Consider the following 8,510-nt stretch of genomic DNA (forward strand, 5'->3'; position numbering starts at 1 on the left):
CCCGAGGGGTGGTCACTGTGATCACGGAGGCTCCCCCTCAGGGCGCAGGCCGGCCGTGCAGCAGGCCCCTCGGGCTTCTGTCCAGGGCGCTGGGTGCGGCTGGCGGGCGGGGTGGCGGCCGGTCCCCCCCTCGCCTTTCCCTCCGCCCAGCCGCGGGCTTTCAGTCTCCGCTGGACTTCCTGCCCGAGGGGCCGAAGTCTAGCTTTGGCCCGGAAGTCTGTGAATTCTTCTGAATCCGAGAGTTCAAAAAACGAGAGGGCTCTTGCTTCTCCTTCCCTTGTGCCCCTTCCTCACCCCCAAATCTGCCCGAATTGCCCCATGGGAGTCGGGTGGGATGGGGAGCAGCTGTTCCTGTGGCTGTTTCATGTTTTGAGAAATTAATTTTTGATTTGTTGTATGTTCCCCGCCTCGCTCCTCTCGCTCCTCTCCAAGGAAGTATCCAAGTCTTGCTCGTATCGCCAACAGAGAAGTTGCTCACAGACCAATTTCCTTCTTAGCTTTTGTTTCCTGGAAGCCTGGGCTCCTGGGCAGGGGGGTGGGGGGGTCTGTCGGGGATGGGAAGGGGTGGACAGAGCGTATCGGAGGGGAGATTCTCTTGGAGGGAGAGGCTGGTGGTCCTTAGGTCTGTGAGCAGGGAACGCGCTCCCAACCTTCCTGGTAAACGGGGCCTTTGCACTTGCTGTTTGCGCTCAGCCTAGAATGTTCTTCAGCCCACATACTCACACGACTTGCTTCTTTACTTCATGTAGGTCTCTGCTCCAGCGTTATCTTCCCAGGGTGACCCTCTCTGACCGACCTACCAGGAACGACAACCTTCAGCTGTTTCTTTCACTTCACCTGCTTTATGTCTCTTCGTAGCATTAGGATTAATCACCTGGCATATATGCGTGCACCGTGTGTTTCTTTTCCGGCCCTGGAATGTAAGAGCTCCAGTCTGTCTCCGTCACTCCTGTCGCCCAGGGCCGAGGTCAGTTCATGGCACCTACGGTGTTTGATTCCATGTGTCGGTTTGGCTGGGCCGTAGTACCCAGATATCTAGTTCAACACGAATCGGGATGTTGCTATAAAGATCTATTTTTTTTAGATACGATCAACAGTAGATTTTTAAGTAAAGCAGATTACTCTCCGTAAACTGTGTAGGCCTCATCCTGTCAGTCGAAGGCTTCCTCTTTTTAGGAAAAAAAGAATGAGGTCACCCCAAAAAGAGAGTCCTGCCAGCAGACTGCCTTTGGACTTGAGTTGTAACATCAGCTCTTCCCTAGGTCTGCAACTTGCTGGCCTGCCTTATGGATTTTGGGTTTTTGGTTCCAATCTATCTACCTATTGTCTATCTATCTATCTATCTATCTATCTATCTATCTATCTATCTATCATCTATCTATCATCTATCAGTCTTTGTATCCATCTACCCATCTACATGTATTGCTGTGGTTGTGTATCTCTCTCTACATCCTATTGATATTTTAATCTGGAGAACCCTAATATGCTACCCAATAAGTATTGTTGAATGGATGACTAACTGAGGTATAGGACCTCAAAAGGGAATGGCTTTATTGTATTTCTAAGAGATTATATTCTAGACACTGAGATTCCGAGGAAGGTCCCTATAGTCGTAGAGCCACACAGCTTTAAGAAATCACCGCATGTGGGCTTTGAAGGCGTCAGAGGTGACTTAATAGACTTGGGGACTAAAGACACTTCCCCCATATGTGGTCCTTTCTTAGATTCTTTTTTTTTTTTAATGATTTTTATTTATCTATTCATGAGAGACAGAAAGAGAGAAAGAGGCAGAGACACAGGCAGAGGGAGAAGCAGGCTCCCTGCAGGGAACCTGATGTGGGACTCGATCCCGGGACCCCGGGGTCACGACCTGAGTGGAAGGCAGACGTTCAACTGCCGAGCCACCCGGGTGCCCCTCTTTCTTAGATTCTTGAATGAGGTTGAAGTAGAGATCAAGAAAGGGATTTGGGGTAATAATAGTGACATAGCCAATTTACTTTGATTTAAAGAAAATTACTAGGGCATTTCTTGAATATTCACATGTATGGGTTAAGGGCTCTTAATTATTTTTAAAAGATTTTATTTATTTATTTGAGAGAGAGAGAGAGAGCACACAAGCAGGGGCTAAAGGTGGAGGGAGAGGGAGAAGCAGACGTCCCAGGGAGCAGGGAGCCAATGTAGGGCTTCATCCCAGGACCCTGAGATCGTGACCTGAGCTGAAGGCAGATGCTTAGCTGATTGAGCCACCCCAACATCCTGGGTTAAGTTTTATTATCTTTCCAAGTTTCAATATTTTGTTCTCCAGGTTATGATGCCTCCCCCTTTCCCACCAGCGGTCAGAACATTTGACAGGTGGCTCCTCTGCTAAGAAGCATTATTCCTCCACTGATTTAACTGTCAAATATTTCTTGAGTACCTACTGCGTCCTCGGAACTGTGTTAACGCTACGGGTATACGTGAATTCTCTCTGCGGCATGACATATCACCTCCAAACTTAGTGGTTTCAAACAACCGTACTCGCTTATTATCTCTCACAGTATCTGTGGATCAGGGATTCAGCGGTGGCAAGGCCAGGTGGTCCTGGCCTGGGCTCTCTCATGAGATGTAATCAGGTGGCAGCCTGGGCTGTTGTCGGCTGAAGCCCTGCCTGGGGCTGGAAGACCTGCTTCCAAGGTGGCTTGCTCACATGGCGGCCAAGACGGCTCTCCATGGTGGGAGTGCTCAGTGTCTCCCCACGTGGGTGCTCCGTGGGCTGCTTAAGGGTCCTTGTGGCATGGCAAGGACTTCCCCCAAGTGAGCAATTCACGAGACAAGGGCAGAAGCCACAATACCTCTATTTATTTATCTAGAGTACCCGATTGGGGGGGGGGGAGGGAGAGGGAGACAGACTCTTAAGCAGACTCCTTGCTCAGCACAGAGCCCAATGTGGGGCTAATCTCACAACCCCGAGACTGTGGTGTGGACACCTAACTGACCGAGCCACCCAGGCGCCCCACCACCATACTATCATGATCCAGCACTGCAAGGTGCACACCATCACGGCCACAGAGTTCTGTTGGAAACACTGGTCAGCTCTCAGGAAGGGGACTGTCTGAAAGGAGACCGGGGGCGTGGGGGCCATCTCATAGACTGTCTACGTAAGGATACAAAGATGAGTACGATGAGCAAACTCCCTGCAGTGCATGTGTCTTGTGAATAAATTGGCGTGGGCTGAGCTTAGCATATGACTGTATTATCTCCAGGTTACAGTTCTGCTTAGGGAGCCCTCTTATCTCCAGTATCATCGTCACCATCAGCTTCTTGCTCTTCATGGTGCCAGCATTTATAAATATGAAGCACGGTAAGCGTAGGGACGTTATACCCTATGTCCGGACGTCGTCATGTGCCCTGGTGATACTGTGGGTGAGTATGTGCGATGGCCTTTATGCTGCATAGAGACTCCTGGAGAAGAGGATAGGCCTGCAGGAGCAAAGCAGAGATCGCCGGCATAGGGTGTGGCCCCTGAACAGGGCAGATACGTAAGTGACATCTTCCCTGATAGCTCCATCAGGCTCATCTCGGTGGCACATTCCTGTGGTTCTTTGTTGCCTCATCGGTTGTAATGTGTTCGTTTGTACTCCTCGCCTACCTGAAGCCGTATTCCTTTATGTTGGGGACTAAGTCTTTTCCCTCTGGGGTATCTCTCTCCCCTTCTCAGCCAGTGTCCCGGGGAGGACCTGCACTACACCCTTAAATGACGGATTTGACCATCTTCAGTAGGTGGTCATCGACCGGGGTCTTTCACTGTTGTATCCCCAAGGCCTGTCATGGAAACTCTTTCAGAAATAAAGTTCTGTGAAGGTAGGAACTCTGTCTGTCTTGTTCACTTTGCCTCAAACAGCACTTGCCAAGTAAAGGCTTAACAGACATTTATTAAATGAAGGAGTGAGTGCTGGCGCTAAGTGGTGCTAAATCAGTACCTGGATGAGTTAACAAGTCTCAAATTGCCGTAGCTCCAGCCTTTCTCCATACTTAGGCCTAGCAAATCATTAAAACCACCTTTCATTTCTTCTGGGCCTTATTTTTGCCTTCTAGACCTTTCCCCAAAGAGGGTAAGAAAGAGCGCTAATTGGTAGCCAAGACTCGTGGGCTCCAAACTCTGGCTTTGGACACTGTTAGCTTGGAACCTAGACACAAAAAATTATCCTCCTCTGACTTTACCTGTAAGAAGGGGTGCTGAGCCCAAGGCTGGTCCCTGAGGGCAGGATGGAGCTGCAGATCCAGGGAGAGCAGGTGTGGTGCCTCCGGCTCTAGTGGGATCTCACAGCCGACTGAGAGAGAAGGGTGAGTGCGCATCATTAGCCTATGATTAATATATAATAATATAGTAATCACCAGGCAGAGCTATGTTAATACAACACTAGGCTGGAAATAATACCCACAGGAAACACCGTTTGAAGCCTCCCACGGCATCAGTAATTTGGCTCCTCGTCATGTTAGCTCAGGTGAGAGCAAGAGGACCCTGAAGACACTGGGGAGTCCTTCCGGTTCCTAACAGACGTATGCAGCCAAGAGCTGACTGACCCAGAGGCCCGGCTTGCCTGGGGCATTGCTACCAGGGGAAGCCTCGGGATTTCTCTGCTCCCTCCTATCCTCCCTCATTTCATGCATGGAAATGAAAATGGGTCATTTCCATGTTTTCATGGAAAGGAGATGGGTCTCCATGGGCCAAGGGCAAGGATGGCTTGGGGTCAAGGTGCTACAGGTGTGGTCTCCTTTCCTCAGGATTGTGAAGCCCTAGGACCGTCTTTCTCTCCCACCCATGAACTGTCCTGACCTGTGGATTCCCGGCAGGAGCCTTAAGAAGAAATGCTCTGCTTTCATTTTGAGGTCCTCTCTCTTCCCTGGCCAAGAGGGTATAGACCTAGAGAGAAAAGAAGAACACCTGCCTTCAGTCTTGGCCAAAGGGGACCTCTATGTGTGTAGACTGATCTCCAGGGGCTGTTTTAGGGTTTGCAGCATAAACTTCCGGGAGCATGCCTCGGCTTAGGCTTAGCTTGCCCTCCACACGTACATCTCTCCCTGCGGGAGCACTATAGGGTTGGGATGCAGTTGACAGAGGCGTGACACTGTGGGTGGAGGCCAGCCAGCTCCGGCTCCCTGGCCAAGCATCACGTTCCGTCTTCACGTGCCTTATGCACAGTAATAGGTAATAGGACGATTCCTCACGTTCCAGGAGGTGTAAGTTTCTAGAGGTAGGAGGTAGAGTGGCTTGACCTCTCTGCATGGCTCCCAAACTCACCGAGCCTTGCCTTTCCAGTTTTCAGCAGTTGCTTATGAAAATGACTCAAGTGAGAAGGAACAGTCTTTGGAGTGGGGCCAAGGCTGTGGTTGCCGCGGCAGAAGCAGCATGGCCGAGGTTGAAGGCGTGAGTGGGTGGTGCTGCCTGGAGGACACGGGATGCGAAAGGTTAACAAGGGTTTGGGTGTGAGGGACCGTCCCGGCCCGGCCCGACAGCTGATCCAGGCAGACCTGCCCGCCCATACCCCTCCTCCCCACCCTAGCCCCGTCACCTCCATCTCGCTTACTTCCTTGGAGCCAGAGTCCCACCTTCTTGGCTTAAACCTCCATCTCTAGAAGTTTCTCACCATGTGAGGAACAATCCTATTGCAAAAAGCGATCCTTTCTTCAATGCTCTGGCTCGACACTCTGCGTATAACCGAGAGCCAACCTGACTGTGGCTCACTTGGTGCCAGCCTAGTGGGCAAGAAGCTACCCTTTGTCTTGTCTCCTTAGAGAAAGAGTGGGGGCACCCCGCCCGGGGGCCCGGGGTGGGCGGGGGGGGGGTGAGGCTCACTTTTCGGGCGTCCGTCTCGAGCCAGGCATATTCCCTGGGACTTGTTGCTGTCACTTTCTCTTCCTGGCCAGAGGAGATGCTCCCCGGGTCTGTTCTGCTCTGAGCCAATCACCACCTGTTCCTTTAGGGCAAGAAAAGGCAGGGCTGGGGCGGCGGGGCGTCCAGAGGAGCAGACTCAGGCCAGCTTGGGAAAGACGCCTGCAGAACTCCCCGGAGCAGCTCTGTCCCTCGGAGGTCTGCTGTGGGGGGTAGGACTCCAGATTCCTGGCTGAGAGGGGAGAAAATGTAGCAACAGGCTTAGAGGCTCAGCTTAAGGCAGGTGGCACATGGCGGCCCCCGGGGCACGTCCGTCGTGGCCAGAGGGGCAGGACCAGGCCACCTACGGGCTCTTCTGTGCGAGGAAGGCCCGCCCTGGCCAGCTCTGCCTTTCCCCTTTCTGGGCCAAGGGCTGGCTCGGGTGATACGTTCCCTGTCGGCCGCCGCTGCGTCCCTGACACGAACCTTTTCTCGTCCCTTCCTGGCTTCCGGCTGGAAGAGCTCTGACCCCGGCTGGGGAGGAGGCAGCCTCCTGGGAAGAGGCTGAGACCCTGCGGTGTGGGAAGCTCTCCGCCACAGCCCGCCCTGCATGCCCTCCACCTGCTGTGCCTTTGGTGACCCCCAGGTGCAGCCACACGGTTCGGAATTCACCGAGACTAAATCGACAGCTCTGCTTGGGGCCAACAATGAAAAACGCATCCTGCAGCTCTATGTCACTTAATAAGCTTGCTGTTAATCCCTGGGCACCTGCCAGCATGACCAAGTGTTTGCTATGACCACATTACTGTCTGGGTGGGAAGCTGCTTCGCCCAAACTCTGGCTCAGCCGATGGGGGAGAAGGCAGCTTGATTCGGAGGCGCCTGCTGTCTTCCCCTGACTCACCCTCTAGGATCCCGTAGCGCACGTGCCATCTTATGGCTCTGCAGCTCGCGCTTCTCCAAGGTCTCTATCGGGCTGCTGTCCCCGCTTCAGTTGCCCCATGAGTATTGGCCACTGTCGGTTTATAACCGTATCCTTGCCTGCAAGAAGGGGCCTGGGAAGTTGTGCTCCCCCAGCCCCGCCCCCAACCGCAGGATCTGATCAGACCAATGCCCATCACACAGGGCAACCCGCCTTCTTCAAGATGGGACAGCTCCGCAGTGCCGGGAGTTCATGCTTCAGAACCTCAGGGGAGGGCAGGCGGAAGCTCAGCTTTAGCTGAAACCCCATCCTTCCTTCCCTGGCTTCTTCTCCCGCCAATCCTGCTTGCCTTACTTCTCTTAAGTTTGTTCTGAGAGCTCTCCATCAATAAGTCCCTGGCACAAGAATCCCCCTCTCAGATTCTGCATCTAGGGAACCCGACGATAGGCATTTTCTCCAGCAGAGGGTGTGTGTATGGGGGAACAGTGAGAAGAGAGGAAGAAAAGGAGAGAGATGGGGAAGAGAGAAAGAAGGAGAAGGGGAAAAAGAGAGGGAGGGAGAGGAGGGAAGGAGAGACTGAATCAGATTAATTCAATCTAGTGTCCATGAACCACACGGGAAGGGCCAGGAGAGGGGTTAGCATAGAACAGAGGCATTGAGGGAGAGGTCCAGGAAGACCTCAGGGAGGGGACACCTGTCCTGTGTCTTGAAGGTTGAATGCAACAAATGCAAAGGAAAGGAGGAGCGCCGGAAGTAAAGGACAGAAATGGAGCCTCACAGTGTAGGCAACTTGCCGAGTTCATTCAGTGGTGACACCGGAGCCAAGGTCCAACCCCATCTGTCTGCCTCCAGAGGCCACCTTCCTTCCACGGGCCTCTCTCCCTGTAGCTTGGCTGACTGGGTGGATCCAAATGCTTGTGCTCTCCATGCCCTTCCTGTCCCGCCACGTCAGGGCCTCGCTCACCTGGGCCTTGTGTGTCTCTGTGGGCATAAATGATTTGTGCTCGTTAAATATCTGTTGTACCGAACTGACAGCAAAACTGCTCTTAACCCGACCTCACCTTGTCTGTCAAGACTGAGTGAAGGGAAAAGTCTCCAATCTAGAGATTTCAAGCAGAAAGAGATTTAATACAGAAACTTAGGGTCTTATGCATTTGTCAGAAGGATGAAGCAGATTTGGTGTGGAGATGAGTAGAAGGACTCCACAGCGATGCAGAATTAGGAATGCTGCAGCTCGGAGGTGCCCGTGGGCCTGAGCGCATGGAGGTCGAAGCTGCCATTGGCCCCAGAGAAACCTCTGGAGATCTGGGAGATGGGAGATGGGGGAATGGACAGCAGAATCCAGGGATTAAGCAGTCAGGTGAAGAGGCTACTTGGAAAATGAAGACTGAACACCGAAAACCGCCACAAGACTATTATGACCTTGATAACCATCAACAGCCACACAAAGATCACCTCCATCTCCTGTCTTTCTTCCAAATTTTGTGCAAGCGCATGTAATGGATGGGATCTAATTCACATGGTGGGGGACAGAGCCATCCACAGCCTTCTTTTCTGTATCAGATGACCCTCTGTTGGCCCATAAGTGACAGGTAAGTGGCAAGAAATGCTTCTCAGTCCAAGCAGTTCTAGGTAGTGGGGTGTGGAGGCACAGGGGGCGTAATCGTTGGTCCTCAGGCCCTTAAGGGAGGAGGGGTTGGAAAAGCTCTGTGTGAGTGAGAAATGGCAATAGATTACG

General features: G+C 52.5%; 1 long non-coding RNA gene across 1 annotated transcript; it reads right to left on the reverse strand.

Moving 5' to 3' along the window:
* Positions 1 to 2,995: 2,995 nt before the first annotated feature.
* Positions 2,996 to 5,478, reverse strand: LOC119871987. Its single transcript, XR_005358815.1, has 4 exons — positions 5,282 to 5,478; positions 4,817 to 4,903; positions 4,201 to 4,310; positions 2,996 to 3,459 (listed from the first exon to the last, which is right to left on the reverse strand). It is a non-coding gene; the product is annotated as an uncharacterized LOC119871987 (long non-coding RNA).
* Between the last annotated feature and the right edge of the window lie 3,032 nt (positions 5,479 to 8,510).

This window comes from Canis lupus, chromosome 5, assembly GCF_011100685.1.
Source record: "Canis lupus familiaris isolate Mischka breed German Shepherd chromosome 5, alternate assembly UU_Cfam_GSD_1.0, whole genome shotgun sequence".
NCBI classification, from domain to species: domain Eukaryota; kingdom Metazoa; phylum Chordata; class Mammalia; order Carnivora; family Canidae; genus Canis; species Canis lupus.